At 41.4% G+C, this 20,315-nt stretch overlaps 1 protein-coding gene across 22 annotated transcripts in view; it reads right to left on the reverse strand.

Moving 5' to 3' along the window:
- The window catches only part of SORBS1 (sorbin and SH3 domain containing 1), a 290,288-nt gene that overhangs the window by 244,120 nt on the left and 25,853 nt on the right, over positions 1–20,315 (reverse strand). For all 22 annotated transcript variants that reach the window (XM_075841467.1, XM_075841478.1, XM_075841471.1 and 19 more), the window contains exon 2: positions 6,002–6,067. The gene's annotated coding sequence lies outside the window, so the exon portion shown is untranslated. The remainder of the gene's footprint in view (positions 1–6,001; positions 6,068–20,315) is intronic.

Consider the following 20,315-nt stretch of genomic DNA (forward strand, 5'->3'; position numbering starts at 1 on the left):
CTAACAAGAGAAGCTGTGGTTTAGGTCTATGGTTCAAGTCTACGACTCCATGAGAATCAGAATTCACATGGAGTGGCATCAGTGACATGACAGATTCCCAATAACATGATTACATCTTACAGATGCCCTAAGAACGCTGAACTAGTAGTTGTAAACACTGGAACATCCTCATAGAGTCAGGCGAGATGTGGTGGACTCGCGGTGCACATTACCCATGTAATCCATAGCACTTTCATTCTTGCGGATTTGCACTGTGGGATATTACCCTTTGCAATGCATAGGGTGAAATCTGCAACAAAATCCGCAAGTAACACATGCAAATTTTACGTGGATTCATTACAGATCTGCAGCGGAGTCCTGGCAAAATCAGCCACAGATAGTAACCGCTACGTCTGGCCTGACCCATACCCTACTGATCAAATGGTTTAAAAAAGCTTTTATATGCCCCTTCCCCAATAGGAGTCTTCTTAGGATTCAAAAACTCCATGAAAAAAGGGCCACATGATGCACTTTAATGCGGCACTTACTCGTTAAAGTCAGGGGGCACGGTACAACAGGACAGTTAAGGTGAAAACAGACAGAAGGGTCCCCTCTGTCCATAACTCGGATATTGTTAACGCTTTGTTTGCCTATAAACATTGGGCTTCTGTAATTATCTTCTGCATCAGTACATAATATCCTTCCAAACCTTATCTGGCACAACCTGGAGAACATGGCACACGCAAACTGGCTCATTAAGCTTGCCTTTGGCTTTTCTTAAAGCATACGAATAGTACAGTCAAAGGGATTCATTGATTTTTGCCTACACATCCCAGATGGTATGAGTTTACATTTCTAGATGCAGACGGATGGTGGAAGAACGGTTTTCCTGCTCATCTGGGAAATATTTAAACATTTGGTAACTGTTCTCAGTCTGCAATATGAAATGTGTCTTGCTTCAGTATTAAATAATCTCCAGAAAAGTCTGTTGAATCAATCTTCAGATGCAGGTGTGGTATTGTGATCGAAGCTTGGTCCCTTTAGGCCGAAATATAAATAAACTGTGTGTGGGCTTAATGTGAAATCATCCTCCAGATCCAATAGATTTTTAGAGTTAATAAAACAACAAAACTGGGGGCCAAGGGCCACGGCTTAGGTTTTTAGGGAATTTCCAGTTAACTGTGCAGTTATATAAGAACATGTGATTTGTAGGCTTTTTTTCCTAGAAAAGCTACATGTAGAGACTAAGGCCTCCCACACACGAGCGTGTTTGGTCCGTGATACACGGTCCGTATGTTGGCCGCATTTCCCTGACATGATTACAGTACGGGACAGTTGTCCCACAGTGAGACAGTGACACCTAGCGTCATAGAGAACTATGATGCTAGGAGCCTGACTCTGCAGTGTGTGCGGTCCGGGAAATGCGGCCGACGTACGGACAGTGTGTCACGGACCAAACACGCTTGTGTGTGGAAGGCCTAAGGTCAAAAAGCATCAGTAACAAAGTAAGGCATGTCATCATAATCACGAATATAATATATATATATAAATATAACATCTGAATACAGCATTTTTCCCCATTAAGTCCATATGCTGTGAGGCTGTGTAGGCGTCTGGCAGTGTAGGACCCAGTGTGCAGACGTCAGAGGGGTCTGCACAGCTGCCAACACAGACCTGTCATCACCGGTGGAATTCTTCATGTGACCACTGGAGAATGGGGATCGGTACTGGCAATTCACCAGATAACACAAACACTTTCTTTAACCCCTTGCCCCCTCCCTGCCTTTTAAAAGCCATAACTTTTTTTTATTTTTCTGTCGACATAGCCGTATGAGAATTTTTTTTTGTGGGATGAGTTTTTGTTCTTTATGGCACCATTTAAATGTACCAAATCATGTACTGGGAAACTGAAAAAAAAAAAGTTAGTTATTGTGGGGTGGAATGAAAAAAAAAAAACAGTGATTCCTCCATTTTTTTTGGGGGGGGGAGGGTGGTTTAATTTTTATGGCGTCCATCGTTCAGTAAAACAGTGATACTTTATTTTGCGGGTCAATATGATTACAGCGATACCAAATTAATAAAATTTTCTTTATGATGTACTACTTTTACAAAGAAAAAACTATTTCTTTAAAAAAAAATATTGTTCTGTGTCGCCATATTCGATGAAACGGTGTGAGGGCTTGTTTTTTTGGGAAGAGCCGTAGTTTTTATTGGCACATATGACTTTTTGATCAGACAGCCGGACCCCGCACCGATCAGCTGCTCCGGCTGCCTGCGGGCACCGGATATCATTGCACAGTATGCAGTGTACGGAACCGGAAGCAGTTGGCTCTGTACCCTGCATAGCGGCCATGCTGCAGAAATGCAGCTCTGCTCCTATTCACTTGAATAGGAGCAGAGCTGCAGGTCGGCCGCTATTCCGTGACTGGAGCCATCTGCTTCCGACATGCACGTCCGGTGCGCAGAGGCAGCTGATCGGTGTGGAGTCCGGGTGTCCGTTGGATAGGTCATCAGTTGTCCGGTAATGGACAACCCCTTTAAGCCATGACTCGGACAAGGCTTAACTGGAGCAAAAAGACAACCATGATAACCATCAGCAACCCGCAATCGTCTCATGGGAGCTCCACCCCTCTTTCTAATAGCTTAGATGCTGCGGTCACTATTGTTGTTAAACGTTTAGGATTGGAGTAAATATGACTAATTCTCTATAGTGCAATTGCAAAGATCTCATACTATTAGTCTGTACTCAGACGAGTGCTGTAAAACTCGTTAGTCTTTCTTCATTGAAAAACTAACAATTTTATATCAGAGTTGAATCTGCATTGTGTCAGAGTGCGTTCCTTGTATGAGTCTTTAAAGAGGCTCTGTTACCAGATCATAAATGCCCTATCTCCTACATAATCGGAGAGGCGCTGTAATGTAGAGAACAGTGTTTTTTATTTTGAAAACTAGCATTTTTTAGCAAGTTATGAACAATTTTAGATTTATGCTAATTAGTTACTTAATGCCCAACTGGGCGTTTTTTTTAACTTTTGACCAAGTGGGCGTTGTAAAGAGGAGTGTATGACGCTGACCAATCAGTGACCAATCAGCGTCATACACTTCTCTTCATTCCAGCCCAGCTTCTTTCACTGCACAGCGTGATCTCGCAAGATCACACTGTGCGGTCACATACTCCCACAGTAATTGTACCGAAGTGTCTTGAGAGTGAATAGACATTGCCTCCAGCCAGGACGCGATGTCTATTCACACACCCGACACTTTGATAAAGTTTCTGTGGGACTTACAGCACAGCGTGATCTCGCGAGATCACGCTGTGCTGTGAGTACAGAGGGACATGAATGACAGCACAGCGCGATCTCGCGCGGTGCTGCGAGTACAGATGGACACGAATGACAGCACAGAATGATCTCGCAAGACCACAGTAACTTTACCGAAGTGTCGGGAGTGTGAATAGACATCACATCCTGGCTGAAGACTATGTCTATTCACGCTCAAAACACTTCGGTAAAGTTATTGTGGGAGTGACAGCACAGCGTGATCTCGCGAGATCAATCTGTGCTGTGAGTACAGATAGAAATGAATGAAGAGAAGTGTATGACGCTGATTGGTCAGCGTCATACATTTCTCTTTACAATGCCCACTTGGTCAAAAGTTAAAAAACGCCCATTTGGGCATTCAGAAACTAATTAGCATAAATCAAAATTGTTCAGAACTTACCCAAAAATTATTGTTTTTCAAAATAAAAACCACTGTTATCTACATTTCAGACTAGGCAGGCGATCAGGCATTTATAAACTGGTGACAGATCCTCTTTAACTTCAGGGTAGCATCAGTGATGAACAGTTTTTCACATCCATCAAAAAATGCTGACCGCTTTTTCCAGCATCTCCTAGAATTCCATCAAGAAAACCACACTGCACTCTGATAGGATCAGTGCGCTATACAATTTTTTCACAGACCCATTGACTTGAATGGATGAGTGACACAAAATCTAACAAAAGTATTGCATGCTGCGATTTTCGGACAGCACAGAGATGTGAACATTGCTTACCTGAATAGGCCCCTTAAGGGGGTTTTACACTGGGCGATTAATCGGGCAGACGAGCGTTCATATAACACTCGTTGCCGATAATTGCCCTGTGAAGATCAGCAGATTAACGAGCAACCGCTCGATCATCCGCTGGTCGTATAGTTTTAAGAAAGTAAAATATCGCTGTCGGCAACACATCTCCCCATGTAAACAGGGAGACGCGCTGCCGACATGATAATAATGTATGCGATCGGAGTAACGACCGCTCGTCCCCATAAATAGCTCCGTGTGACAGGAGCAAACGAGCACTGAGCAACGAGCAACGATGTCTCGTTGATCGGTGCTTGCTGCACCGGCTGAGTGTCAGCCGGTGTAAAACAAACAAGGATATGACCCCTGGTAGCTGGCGGGCACAATACATATATACACAAAAGGAGCTGCCTGCAACAGCCAAACCCAATTTCCCAGCTACCACTGACAAGGAGAATAATACTCTTTAATAGCTACGTATAGCTGGACAAACCACAGTTATGATTAAAATTATCACCAACCTAGATCGGACATACAAGTATATAACCTGATTGAACAGGCATGTATATGTGTAACATAGAGATGTGTCGTCCCTAACCAGTTAAATTGTTTAACAACTAGTAGGTAGCAGTAGGTCCGATCAACGGCAGTTGTCTAAAACATTAACAGCCCCCCCGACATGTTTCGCTAACAAGTAGCGTCTTCAGGGGCACACGGGGCTAATGGCGGCGCGGGGTAAATTAGATCCTGATATAGACACACAAAATGACGTGACCTACTGCTACCTACTAGTTGTTAAACAATTTAACTGGTTAGGGACGACACATCTCTATGTTACACATATACATGCCTGTTCAATCAGGTTATATACTTGTATGTCCGATCTAGGTTGGTGATAATTTTAATCATAACTGTGGTTTGTCCAGCTATACGTAGCTATTAAAGAGTATTATTCTCCTTGTCAGTGGTAGCTGGGAAATTGGGTTTGGCTGTTGCAGGCAGCTCCTTTTGTGTATAGCCGGTGTAAAAGGCCCTTTATTGTACTTAAGGCTACAAGAATTAAACATATAATTAATTGTATATTTTGAAGACTGCAAAAGAAAAAAGTAAAAACCATAAGGAATGGGGATAGGGAAGTCCTGTAGTGACGACTGAGGAGCACTGGAGAAAAGGGATGGGGGGGGCCTGCTGTGAGAATTAGGGGGGCTCCTTCATGAGGCTACTAGAGGAAAGCGTGGCTTGCTATGACTAAGGGAAGGTGAAGAGGCAATACTGTGACTAATATTCAAGGCTTAAAGGGCACTGTTGTGACAAGGACCATGGGAAAAGGAGTAGAGGTACTGCTGTGACTACTGCGGTAGGGGGGGCACTGTTATAAGGCCAGAGGAGGGGGGGGAAAGGGGTTACTGCTTTGGGAAGGAGGACCCTGATGTGACTGCAGGAGGTAGTCTAGAAAATTCCTACATTTCTACTGAAACAACAGATGAACGAATCCATATTTTATGAATAAGGATGTGGGTTAAGGCAGCAAGTTTTCGGTGCCTACAGGCTCTTGGAATATAAATCTGTTACTAGGAAAAGGGAAGAGCCACAGCCAATGATTTGCAACCTGGCATGACAGAGTTATTTATTTCTGTTACTTATATAGCACCAACATATTCCGCAGCGCTGTACATAGGTCTTCACTTACCGTTCCCATCGGGGCTCACAATCTAAATTCCCTATTGGTACGTTTTAGGGGTGTGGGAGGAAACCAGAGTATCCAGAGGAAACCCACGCAAATACGGGGAGAACATACAAACTCCATGCAGATGTTGCCCTTGGTTAGATTTGAACCCAGGACTAACCAATGAGCATCCGTGAACTGATAATTTGAAACACTTAAAAGCCTTTATAAAGAAATTGAAACATATTATTACTGTGCATTTACTTCTTCATGAAAATTAAAAGATCATTTACCTTATACTTCAAGAGACTGGAAGAACACAGAGAATGACGTTCATTTACAATCCGTGTCAATACGGCCTAAAAGAAAACAGTGAATAAACACGTTAAAAATACAAAACCTAAAACACATTAAAAATGCAAATTATTCAATAGAATAGAATTGGAAATGATGCTTTAACTAGCTGTACAAATACAAAGAAACGTAGAGAAATTCTGTGAAGATCTAATTGATCAGAAACGGTCGTTCAAGCTACCAGGACTATTCGCAAACACGATCTAAAATAGTAACCACAGATAAGCAATACATAATGACAAGCAAATTAAGGAAATCTAGTAAACAGTATTATTAGGCTTTAAGCATAGCCATATCTAACGGACCAGCACTGTGAAATACAACCACTTATCTTTACTGCCTTTTATCTTCTGGCTAATACCATCTGTTATTGATTCAATGTTTTCCTTTTGGGGGCAGTTTACATTGTATGACCAATACTTTTGTTATTCTTAAGAGGACCTGTCAACTCTCCTTTAGGTTTTAAAAAAAACTTTATGCCTAATGAAATAACAATTCTGGAGCACCTTTTGAGAACTTTGCATTGTGCTGTTCCCCTGGCAGATATAAACTTATACATTTCCAGGTGGAATAACTGAGGAACAATGTAGAGTTTTAATGAAAAGGTGCCTCAACATTGTTATTATGGAATAGGTTATTTTATGGGGAATACACGCATTTAATAAAAAATATATCAGGAGAGCGGACAGGTCCTCTTTAACAAAAGAAGACTTTCGCTCAAGAAGGTATTCTGGGTATGGAAAGGCAAGATTTCCAGGCTGTGTTGCAAAAGTCTTTGGTATCAGTGGTTGTGTGTGTAGAGCTACTATTCTGATGGAACATGGAGTTTGTTAGACATGTTTGTTATAGCAGAATACGTTTTTTGCAAGTCACTATGATCAGGTAACTTATCTGCTGATTTCTTTTTTTCACTGCGGTCTGTTTGGCTACTTTTTTGGATCACAGCTATAATTCGTGACTGCATGGTCTATTGAGAACGTGAAGAAGTCTGAAATGTCTCCTCTCTCAAAAGTCTTGGGGCTCGTCTACACGTAGCGGAATTGGTGCGTATTTTCCGTCCAGAATTGTGGACGAAAAATACGCAGCAGAATGGGTGAGATTTATCAAATCACGTTGTCACCATCTCCCAACATTGAGAAAAACGGCGCAAAATACGCACCATTTTCTGCAGTCAAACGCAGGAAATGGTGCATTTTTGCCGCAGCGGAAAGTCTGCTACTTTCAACGGAATTGCTGCAGAATGTAAAAGGCTACTGATGTAAATCCCCTATGCTTTACATTGCAGCTCTGTTTGTTCACAGTAGCTGCTTTGTATAAGCACACACTCACAAGGAAGTCTGTCTACAGAGTGCAGACTTCCATTATAGAAAGCGATTGGGTGTTGTTCTTTTCTTTTCTACCAGAATGATAATCTGCTTTAAAGAGGCTCTGTCACCACATTATAAGTGCCCTATCTCCTACGTAAGGGGATGGGCGCTATAATGTAGGTGACAGTAATGCTTTTTATTTAAAAAAAACAATCTATTTTCAGCACTTTATTAGCGATTTTAGATTTATGCTAATTAGTTGTTTAATGCCCAAGTGGGCATGTTTTTACTTTAGACCAAGTGGGCGTTGTACAGGGGAGTGTATGACGCTGACCAATCAGCGTCATGCACTCCTCTCCATTCATTTAGTCAGCACATAGGGATCATTTCTGCTGTAACTACCACAGAAACAGTAACGAAGTGCAGAGATTGTGAATAGACATCCCGTGGAATGTCTATTCACTGTCTAAACACTTCAGTATTGTTAATGTGTTAGTATAAGACAGCACATAAGGATCTAGCAGGATCCCTATGCGCTGACTAAATGAATGGAGAGGAGTGCATGACGCTGATTGGTCAGCGTCATACACTCCTCTGTACAACGCCCACTTGGGCATTAAGCAACTCATTAGCATAAATCTAAAATCGCTAATTAAGTGGTGAAAACAGATCGGTTTTTAAAAAAAGCATTACTGTCACCTACATTATAGCGCCGATCTCCTTATGTAGGAGATAGGGCACTTATAATGTGGTGACAGAGCCTCTTTAAGTCTTTGTCCCCAGGACAATATTTTCTTATCTCTAATAGTTAAGAATTATCATGCAAATGACTTATTATCATCAACATCCATGTTCACACATACAGATGCATAGAACGGTCACTATTCAAGCCAGCTAGGATGTAGACCTTGAACCACAAAACGCCCCTATAGCCAGGCTCAACCCCCAGAACCGGAAGTGTTGCAATGGGGACATAACAGCGGAGGAGCTGCAGCCTTTCAGCCTAGAACATCAAGCACTAGTAACAAAGACAGGAAGAATGCTAAAAAAATAAAATCTGTCTACTGAAACTGGAAATCCGCATTCAGAAATATACTGTTAATAAAACATTGTGGGAGCACCATGAGTTGTGTCAAATTACAAACTCACCCCTGCTACATGTGTTCTTCGTGTTGCATCAAAAACCTGATTTAAAGCTTACAAAGGGTTATAGGAGTATATAAGGAAATTATAACGTTTATTCCTAACTTTAGGTTTCAGAATCATCTTTTTTGGATTTAATGCCTTCTAAGGTAGCAAGAGAAATAAGTGAAGAAAGGCATTAAAGTGTACTACGGTGCTTAATGCATGAGTCATGGCTTAAGAAGAGAGCTTATGGCCCACACATTTTATTACATATATTTCAGTGGCCCACACAAATAGAGAATATTCCGGAACCGGCGTAAACGTTAATAGGGTTTCTGAAAATAATATACATTTACATAGAAATAAAGCAGGCTTCTGTCTAAGTGAGTATACCAGATTTATTCACATTTTATATCAGACGTTTCACACAGCGAGGCAGTCACGTCTTACATAAAGAGAAAGCTTCCAGCAGTGTTCGGAGAAGTGTCTGGAGCACTCTGCCTGCTTGTAAGTAGCTTGGCTGGGGGACAGAAGCCTTGGAAGGAAACTTGGATGCAAAGAACTAAAAGATCCTACAGCAAACACGTTGTGAAGAACAGAATGATTATCTCCCCAGGTAATAATACTATACTTACGTTTCACAGATTACAAAAAGAGTTTGAATACATTTCGGAACAGTACGGTCAGATCCTACATAAAGAATTTAAAGTCAAACACCACCTTGGAGCCACTTTAAACATTGTATGAGGGAACGTCATTTTCAGCAATGGTATCTATTACCAGTACTGTGGCCATTGGAGAGTCAGATAATAGAATAGATTGCAGATCTGGTAAACAGTGCAGGAGTTCTAGTTCCTACAGCTGCCCCATGGTCCCGTAATGCAGGCACAGTTTTGTTTCTTAATTATTTTCATTGATTATTTATTGCAAGCATATAATTTTTTTTGTACATTATGTAAAACCATACAATGTATAATTTTCCAACATTAAAATCGAAAAAAATAAATAAAGTGAGTATTTCATTGCCCACATTAGAACACAATCCATTCTAAACTAATTTGTAACAATTTAAAAGGTCATATAGTAATGAATAGAATACATTTGTTTTGTAGACCCTGAAGCAGTTTACTCGTTTATGACCAGAATATTTCAGACTGCAGTTTGTGAATGGAGAGTGCGGAGGTGCAGCTGCAATGAGCGGAGGACATTGGATCCCTATGCTGTAGCTCAACCTACAAGTGCTGCAAAAAGGAAGGTAGTATGTAGGGGATAGGGTCTTCAAAACAAATTCTACTAGCTGCTCGGTTATGGAGGACTTCTTCAGTCATGGTCTTAAGACTAGAATACAAAAGACAGTGTTTTTCTTATTTATAAGTATTTAACAAATCATAAAAAGTTAAAACTAATGAAAAATTAATTAGTGCAACATGGTAAATATGTTTAGTTGAAGGCGTTGTCCGAGAGAATAGGAAAACAAACAAACCAAACATAACTCCCCAATTAAATCCCCTGCCGCCCCAGCGTCGAGGCTCCGGCGATCCCCGCTGGTCTCTGTGGACTTGTCCTGCAGTGATGATGTGCCATTCATGCACGTGACCTCTGCAGCCAATCACTGGCCTCAGCGGTGATGCGCCGTTCTTGCAAGCATCACCGATGAGGCCATTCATGCACGTGACCTCTGCAGCCAATCACTGGCCTCAGTGGTGATATGCCGGTCTTGCAAGCATCACCGATGAGGCCAGTCAATGCACGTGACTTCTGCAGCCAATAACAGCACATCATCACTGCATGGAAGTCAACAGAGACCGGTAGGGACCACCGGAGCCTCGGTGCTGTAGCGGCAGGGAAGTTCATAGGCAAGTTATGTTTATACGATCACATTTTCTGCAGCCAGTTTGATTACTTGTTCTCTGTATCAAAGGGTTTGACCGAGAGAATATCATAAAACAATACATGCATATCCGGTTTCTATTACTACTAATGGTCATGATGGCAACTTGCTGGTGAACTAAAAAGTTCCAAAACGGCAAAAGGGGACAGTGAAAAGATGAAGAATTTTTAAATGGGTGGCCAAGGTATGTAACAAGGTTATGATGAGGGGGTGGCCTGTAATGCTTCAACCAGCTCATCACATCAATGACAGCTGTTGTGGTTCAAAACAGCAGAATCCCCTGTAACTGGCTATAGATCCACAATCGTAGATGTAGTTGTCCAAATGAGACAACTTTGAACATAGACTAAATGCTGCATCAGCAGTGGTCTCATATAAGTACCGCCATCTATAGTAAGGATTGGGGCATCCATATGATGTTTTAAATCTCCTGGAGGAACAGGCAGTCCTGTATCAAAGACAACTGCACCAAGCAGCTATACATTATAGGGGTTGTGCAAGAAAGGCTTTAGGCTTGCTTCAATTGCCTTAGATATAAGGCCGCCCACTCTCTCCCACTCAATCTTCCACCAGAAGAATTAAAGGAGCAATAAGCCTAGAAATTAGAGGTGAAATAAAGCAAGAGAAAAGTTTGCTCAGTGTTTGCAGGATTTTCTGCAGGCTATTATAGAAATCTTGGAGAGAACAAAGGTGATAATTTCCTTCTGATCCCTTCGATTTATGGCTTAAGACAGTTGAGGGTTTGCCAAGTGGGAGTGGCTTATGGTTTCTGGTTTTCTTATTGCAGACAGAGAAGTGGGGGAGAGCTCCTTCTGCAGCCAGTTGCCCTACAGTCGGACACAGTTTTGTGAGGAGGGGGCACATACGGAGTGAGTTCTTTATAAAAGATCTTAGCGTTTTGATGGGAATATAAAACAGAATAGGATCAAAGGAGTCGAGGATGTTATTAATATTTAGAGCAAACCATAGTTTATTGTAATCGTGGCACCTGTCGCTACATCATGTTGCCAGATGTTAGGGCAGCATAAACGTGCTGACAGGTTCCTTTTAAGCTTGGTGCAACTTCCCTTGATCTTCCGCGATCTTTGCTATAAATGAAGTTGCCCTGTAAATAGCTTACACTATGCCTTCATACGGCATAAAATAGGCAAACTGCCAGGAATAACCTGTTGATAGCATATTATATTTATTACATTTCTTAGATTTTAAATATTTACTTTATATGCAATGTTTTAAAAAAAAGCATACATACAAAAAAATAATTTTTTTATTTCCATTGACTAAAAATGGTGTACTTATTAAATTTATCCAAAGTCATTTTGTCATATTCATAAAAACTGCTCACGTGTACATTTGGTGGGTGTACAAAACATTTGTGTACAGTCTCAAAAATCATTCCTGAGGTATATGACATAGAACAACGCACGCCTCATCTAACCTGACATTGCTGGCCAACAGGTTGTAGGGGGCAGAACTTGCATAAGTGCTTTATAAATGTGGTGAATTCTTGCAACAAATAAACCACAACTCAAAAAAAAAAAAAAAACACATGCTGAAATTGGCAAATAGAAAGGCCACCACAAGTTTCAATGAATAATAGACAGGAGGTAGGGGCCACAGTCATGCAACATATAAATATTATATATGCTATAAGCCAAGTTCATACCAGACTCATGTCCTTGACAAACATAAAAGTTAATTTCGTTTGAAATATTTAAATCTCATTCCAGTTGACATACAGAACTTATTTATGTGAATAATTGCTGCATGATAGCCTATGCTTCATCAAATCTGCTGTCAGGGAAGCTCTGCTAAAACTAGGCTACAATCCAAAGAAACACCAGCCAGAGTGAAGCGGAGACACATTTTTGAGTCGCTGGCAGGATTACAGTATAAAATAATTTATAGCTCTCCAAAGAGTATATTTTTTTGCTCTTCCTGTGTCAGTGATGGTACAACTTGTGTTCATACAAGGTTCTACATGTGTCATTTTTAAGCAGGGCTGGATAAACCCCATGAGCCAATGGGTCTAGAAATTGGCCACTGGAGTCTTTTAGGTTTTTTTTCCCCATTAATGTCTATAGCCTGGTTATTGAACTGGCTCCTAAAGTAAAAAGGTCTATCCCGGTTTCCCACAGACGTGTATAGACATAGCACGTGTACCTGGACACAGTCAATCTCCATGGTAATCTATAAGTGTGGACAATATAACCTTATAAGGATGCTCTGGTATAAATAGTGCCCATTTGACTTCGGACAACCAACTTTGCCACGACAATGCCCTCTTGTGAGTCCAGAAGCTATCCACTGAAACCAATGGTTACCATGTACATGATTGCATGGAGTCCTTTAGAGGAATATACGCTCTTTGTAGCAGACCCTCTGTAACAACACAATGATCCACCAATCGGGAGGGAAAGGTGGGTTAAAGTCACCAAGTGGGCGCTTTGTTAGCATTAAGTTGTATAAGTAGCAGTTTGCCTTTCCATAGCTGATTGAATGACTATAAGACACTCTCGAGACTAATACCCTACATAATTTATGATGCCATGAAGGATTAAATACCATATATAATTAGTAACATGTGACATTAGGATCAATCGGAGAGTTAATTTCACTTTCCAATACACTAGTAGTAATTTACTAATGAAATACAAACCAATCAACCTGCAATTAACTAGTGTTCATCTACAGTGTAACACAATAAAAAGAAAATATTTAGCCACGTGCTTCGAGCTATAGGATATTTCTCTCTAGTACCTCCAGAGGAAAAACAAATGTCACAGTCACCAAAACAGAAAAGCTTTTTTTAAAGGTATGAATAGGCAGAAATCAGTCAAGAAAACAATGTCCTTAGGAAAAAAATAAAATTCTGTAAATGATTTCATGAATCAGAGGTTTTACGTTAGCTTATATATTTTCATGAATCAGAGGTTTTACATTAGCTTATGGCCTATTGCCAAATTGAAACCACCTTGAACAGTGCCTAAAGTGACAGTGTAGGGAGCCAATGGGCTTACATTGGTACAGACAGCTCACTAATCACTAGTCAACCTATGGTTTCCGTTTGTGTCAGTCAGTGCTCCGTTCCGACGGAAAGCTCAGACGCAATGAAGCCCTGACGCAGATGTAAACGTAGCCAAGGTGTGTGTGCATATTCTAAATCAAACATCATTGTAGAAAGTAACCCTCATAGGTTAAGTCACTGCAATAAAATAACAAATACATGTCCACATCTCAGACAATATACAGAAAACAACCCTTACTTTGTGTGACAGACCATGTGGACAGGTTGTGGATGGGGTCTATATTTCCCCAAGATTTCTGTCTTCTACTATCTGAAAACAACCAGGGAATAAATTCAGCAGAGAATGTGGTTCTCCCTCTGCAATAGGTTTTGTCTAAAACCTGGAAAAGGGCCTGGTTGTTGGAGTGGGGAGAGATGGGTGGGTCCCCACTCCATCCACACAGTCCTGGTCTTGGGATGTCTAGCTATTAATCAGGGGTCAGGTGTGATAGCCCTTTAAAAAGGCTGCAGTTCAGTCACACTCTCTCTCAGCCTGGGGAGAGGAGCTTGTGAGAGCAAACCGACTGAATTCATAACAGGCTGTATGGTCTGCATGGTTTATGGTGCCAGGCATTAGGCCTGCACTGTGTTAGTTAGGATACCTACTGTATAGTTAGTGCCGGACAGGCATAGAGTTTTTTTATTTGTTTTCTTTTTATTTCATGTACAACCTGTAAATAAAACTGGCTGAGGCCAGTAGTACCACATCTTTTCTGTGCGGACTGAAATTTACTGGCGTGTTTGATACCGAGTGCCCGTCTACCCCAGGAGACGACTGTCCCGCTACCTAATTCCCTTACATTTGTCACAACTTCATTGAAAAGGAAAAAAAAAAACGGCAAAATCAAGTCAACCCCATTTCGCATCACTTCCAATTGACCAATCGGGCAGAGTTCTGTCAGAAACCAAAGACAATCTTTGTGGCAGGGATGTCCCAGGTAAAACAAACATTCACTTTTTAATTTACATATTCTATGTTTCAGTTATGTGACATTTTATTTCACATATAGCGAAAAGTAGTAATCCAAAAATAGGTTTAACGTTTTGGTCTTTACTTTCGACCTTCTTCAGACACAGATTACATCTGCGGATAAGGATATGCGGCGCTTGCGACCTCGGCTAGAAATTTCCATCCACAGTTCCAGTAGGAGGAGCACTTCAGGAGTACATACTGCTGTTCATTCTGGAGATCATTGGGGTTCTTGCAGGTGGACCCCCTCTTGTCAGTAAGTGATAGTATATACTAGGTATAGGTCATCACTAATACGGTGGTGGAAAGCCCCTTCAGCAACTATGATGCCACCATCTGCGTATAGGTCATCATAATTCTTGCATAAACCACTAATATTACGGTATTATTGTATTTATTTCTCTGTTTTACATTGATGTATATACAGTTAGCTTTAATAAAAATATAATATTATTTACACAGTTCAGTGAAAGCAGATCAATACAGCTGCAACAACAGACATTTCCGGTGCTGAAAACCTTTTTAGCTTTGGCCCTTACGCTTACAGCATATTTTCTTTGTTTAAAGGTACGAAAGAATTCACGGAGAAACCAAAGTGATTTTTAACAAACCACAAGTATTGGAAACCGTGTAATAAAGGAACAGGCAGAAGCCAATACGATAATGTTGCTTGAAAGTGGAATGCTCTTTTAAAGCCGGATGTGAAACATTTACTTCTAAGGTCTACGCTGTTGCACTGTCATTTATTTTGTGTACAACCCTAAGGGCTCATTCAGACGAGCGTAAAACTCGTCCATGTGCGGTGCGTGAAAATCACGCACAGCACACGGACCCATTCACACATGCAGGAGTTTGCACGCAGCGAGAGTCCGCTGAGTGAAATTCACTGCATGTCCTATATTGGTGTATTTTCACACACCTACGCGCCCATTAAGGTCAATGGGTGCGTAAAAATCACGCACCGCACACGTGTGCGGTGCGAGTTTTGCACATCAATTCAATTGAAAATATTTAAAAAAAAAAAAAAAATGTGCTTTGCGATTGCGTGAATAACGCATGCCACTCGGAAGCACACTGATGCATAACGCAACACGCACGGACCAGATTCATGCGCGTGAATCTGATACTCTCGTGTGACTATAGCCTAAGGCCGGGTTAACACTTCGCAAAAGAAATCTGCTGCATCTTTCTCTGCAAATCCATGTCGGCGATGCCGCATCAAAATCCATATGTGTTATTACATGCAGATTTTGCTGTGGATTTACGCCTATATATCGAAGAGGGGAAATCCGTAGTGTAAATCTACAACAAATTGTCGACAGAGTAGACTTGCTGCATATTTGCTAGCATCTAGTTATTCCATTACAAGTGGATGGGGTTTACAAAAGCCCATTCACCTGTATTGTACTGTAATTCACTGCGGATTTGCAGTGCGGAATCCTCTCCGCTAATCCACAGCGCGTGAATTTACCCTTTGGGCTCATACAATCAGCCATATTGCGGCTCTGTTTTGTATGAAGTGATTGACACATTTCTTCTGTTGATTCTGTACGAATTGGCCACATTTTTTTTTTCCATATTCCAAATGGAGTCCGACTGAGTATATACAGCAGTGCATGGAGGCTGTATGACTCCGTACTAAAGGCTTCGTGCCAGTGTGCATAAGCCCTAATGCTAGGGCTCCACAGCACTTTAACACACGAGAGTTTTACGTATGTGCGATATTGCATGCAATGTTAGCCTATAGGCACGCATGACTTCAAGATGATAGCAAAAAATACAATAGCGTTGGAAATCGAATCACAGCCTTCCCCATCGTGCTGCCGAACGCGACAAATATCGAACGCATTACATCGCAGGAAATATTATCTCGGCTAAAATTGCTATTTGGCTATAAAATATTGTTTAAGATCACTCTTTTTTTTTTTTTTTTACAATAAAAGCTCATGAAGGACAGAATCCTTAATTAGTAAATGAGTGACAACAGTATTTTTAGGGAGCACTCACATGTGGCGAATTTGTTTTGTATTTCCGCAGCGTAAATATACGATGCAGAAAACTTTATAATGTGTGCCAATCAGAAAAATATGTAGCAACGCAAGTACTAGAGAGATCTGTCATTTTCCACAACCGAAAATACAAGGCAAATACGCCATGTCTGAGTGCGCCCTTAGGATGCGCTCACGTGTGGTGAACCTGCATTGTATTTCTTCAGCGAAAAAAATATTCTGCGGAACACTGTAGTGTATGCCTATGGGAAAAATATCTTTCAACGCAGACAGATTTCTCCAATTCTTGCGTTGCAGAAAAATAACTAACATTTAACTACAAGTACTTGGACATAAATACAAAAAAAACAATAATTCATGAATATAAAAAAACAGAATAAAAATATGAAGCAAAAACGATTTCCCAGTGCCAGGCAATTGACATAGTCCAGTGGTTTTACGATTTATCTCAAAAGGAATCTCAAGTGTTAAATGGATTTGTCTGCCAGACGAGAGCAGGATTTGCGTAAAGTCTTCGGGCCTGCACCTAAAGAAGTATTTCTTACAGGACACACACTCCTCACATTTCATTGTTCCATAAGCAGTTTCTAAATGAAATATTTAAAAAAATATACAATTGTGGTGGAGAGTCTGCACAAAACCTCTTCAGGATTTTGTGTAGAAGGGTAATATCTGTGCGCAGAACGTTGCCCGTTTTAATCAGACACTTGGCAATGAGACTGCTGCTGCTGAGTTTTGGCAATAAAATAAATCTTCTAGCTTTAGGCTGCAAAACTGCACTGTTTTTGCCATCCGATCTCAATGTTTTAACAGAACACTTTCCGACTTAAATCACTGATGGGCCTATGTGTTGCTTAGAATGAATACAGGTTACCAGAGATATCGGGGGGGGGGGGGGGGGCGGAATTTATTAAAGGTTAACGTCACTTTGATTGCGGCATTAAAAAGAAAAAAATAAATAAAGCACAAAAATCGGCAAAATATTTGCAGCTTTTTGTTGCCTCTGCCCCCCTCAGACTGACAAATTCACTATGATTTTATGCCAGCTCCTTATAGCGGAGATCTACACGCTAGCTGGCGTTGATTTCCCTTCAGGCGGATGGACAGAAGAAAGCTTAGGCTTCATACAAAGACTAGCATATAAAAAATACCAGTCTTAGGGTATGTTCACACGCTTAGCAAAAACATCTGAAAATACAGAGCAGTTTTCAAGGGAAAACAGATCCTGATTGTCAGACTTTTTTTTAGCAACTCCCGTTTTTCACAGCCGTTTTTGGAGCTGTTTTTCTATAGAATCAATGAAAAACTGCTCCATAAACGTCCCAAGAACTGACATGCACTTATTTTTTGTGGGCGTCTTTTTACGTGCCGGTTTAGCAAAACAAGGCGTGAAAAACCGCCCCATCGGAACAGAACGCTGTATTTTGCATTGAAATCAATGGACAGATGTTTGTAGGCGTTCTGCTTACAATTTTTCAGCCGTTTTTCGGGACGTTTACGGCCTGAAAAACTGCTGAAAACACTACATGTACACAGACCCTTCGTAAATCTGCCACGTCATGTCTAGAAGGGTATGTTCACACGAGGTCATTATGTCCATAATTGACGGACGTATTTCGGCCGCAAGTCCCGGACCGAACACAGAGCAGGGAGCCGGGCTCCTAGCATCATACTTATGTACGACGCTAGGAGTCCCTGCCTCTCCGTGGAACTACTGTCCCGTACTGAAAACATGATTACAGTACGGGACAGTTGTCCGGCAGCGAGGCAGGGACTCCTAGCGTCGTACATAAGTATGATGCTAGGAGCCCGGCTCCCTGCACTGTGTTCGGTCCGGTACTTGCGGCCGAAATAAGTCCGTCAATTACGGACGTAATGACCTCGTGTGAACATACCCTTAAATGTAAAGCTGCCCATACGCTTACAATAGCTGATGAACAAATGCTCATTTATCCGACAGCTATTCCTCCGGACTGCCCTATACAGATTCATGTGTTTTCAATAGGGTGAAAGGAATAAGCCACTGCCAGACACCTCTCATGGTAACAAAGGATCGTGGATCTACATATCCTGTCAGGGGAGGCTTGAGACGCCCCCAAATACATTAGTCGGCCAGTGCCGACAAAATAATTTTATTTAATGTTTAGGAGCACTCTAAGGGTATGTTCACACGCAGTAGTTTCAGATGTAATTCGGGTCGTTTACACCTCGAATTACACCTGAAAAAATGGCACCATTACGCCTTCAAACATCTGCCCATTGCTTGCAATGGGCTTTACCGTGCTCTGTTCCCACGAGGCTTAATTTTTCGTGTCGCTGTCAAAATACGGCGCGTAAAAAGACGCCCGCGAAAAAGAAGTGCAGGACACTTCTTGGGACGTTTTTCATTGACTCCATTGAAAAACAGCTCCAATAACGGCCGTAAAATACGCCGTGAAAAACGCGAGTTGTTACAAAAACGTCTGAAAATCAGGAGCAGTTTTCGCTTGAAAACAGCTCCGTATTTTCAGACATTTTTTGCCAAGCGTGTGAACATACCCTTAGGGGTAGTTCACACAGAGCATTTTGGCGCGGTTTCTGATGTGGAAACCGCGCCAAAAAAAGCCCAAAATCGCCTCCCATTGATTCCACAGGAAGGCGGAGCCATTTTTTTTCCCCCCGCGAGCGGTAAAACCGCTAGCAGGAAAAAGCCCAATGCCCCCTCTTCGGGCTTTTCGGTCTCTAACTTCCCATTGACATCAATGGGAGGCAGAGAAATCTATTTTTCGCTGAGTTTTTTGCTCAATAGCTGCAGACGAATAACGCAGTGAAAAATGTGGCAAACAGCATGCATGCAGGTCAAAATCTGCCTCAAAATTCCTGAAGGAATAAGGAGGCAGATTTTTCCGCCTGCAAAAAAACTCTGTGTGAACAGGGCCTTAGGTTACAGATAAAGGAAGTACTGTTTGTGATTGACAGCTGGGGAGTTTCCGGCCATCATAACATGCAGGAAAGAATTTGAGGGGTAATTAACAGCACTGCAAGATATTTTCTTGTCCCGATTACAGAATAAATAGTTCTGCATGTGGAGTATATTCTCATATGAAACAATGAAAAAATTGGGGAATAATGAAAACCAATACCCATAAAATAGTATTGTTTTATTGAGACAACCCCATTGAGGAAATACAAAACTTTACAATAACGTGTATTCGGAGAATGATAAATAGTTCACCTTTTATGAACAAGTGGTGAGAACATCCATTAACATAAGTGATTGACATACATTACAGTATGAGTCCGAAAACAAGGCATTCGATGGATAAAATCATAACCACTTTATAGAGTTCTAATGGAAGTCCTGAGAGTAGACGATCAACTAACTCAGGGCCAGTTCACATCAGCGTTCACTTTCCGTTCAGGGGTTCCGTCTGAGGTTTTGATTCCGTCGTAAAAACGGAAACCTTCCAGAATGGTGACAAACGGAAACCATTAGCAATGTTTCCGTCACCATTGATATCAATGGTGAGGCAAACGGAAGCTAAGGTTTCCGTTTGACTTTCCGTTGAGGGGTTCTCAGATAAGGACAGGTCATGGTTCATTTGGGAAGAGATACAGCAAAAGAGGGTGCAGAGGTTTCAATTTCTCTTGGACCCCTATGCCAGGTAGAGGGTTTGGGGGAGGAACTCCGCTTTCCAGAAAAATGTGCTTATACAAACATATACAGCAGCGCTGCACAGAGTTTGCCATCACCCCATCAGTTTCTGTCTGCAGTAGGGAGACACATACACACTAGGTTACACTTTTATAAATAGCCAATATAACAATCAATGGGGTTTTTTTGGAGTGAGGGAGGAGACACGCAAGAAACCTATGCAAACACAGAAACAACATACAAACTCCAT

This window comes from Rhinoderma darwinii, chromosome 11 (assembly GCF_050947455.1).
Source record: "Rhinoderma darwinii isolate aRhiDar2 chromosome 11, aRhiDar2.hap1, whole genome shotgun sequence".
In the NCBI taxonomy this organism is placed as follows: domain Eukaryota; kingdom Metazoa; phylum Chordata; class Amphibia; order Anura; family Rhinodermatidae; genus Rhinoderma; species Rhinoderma darwinii.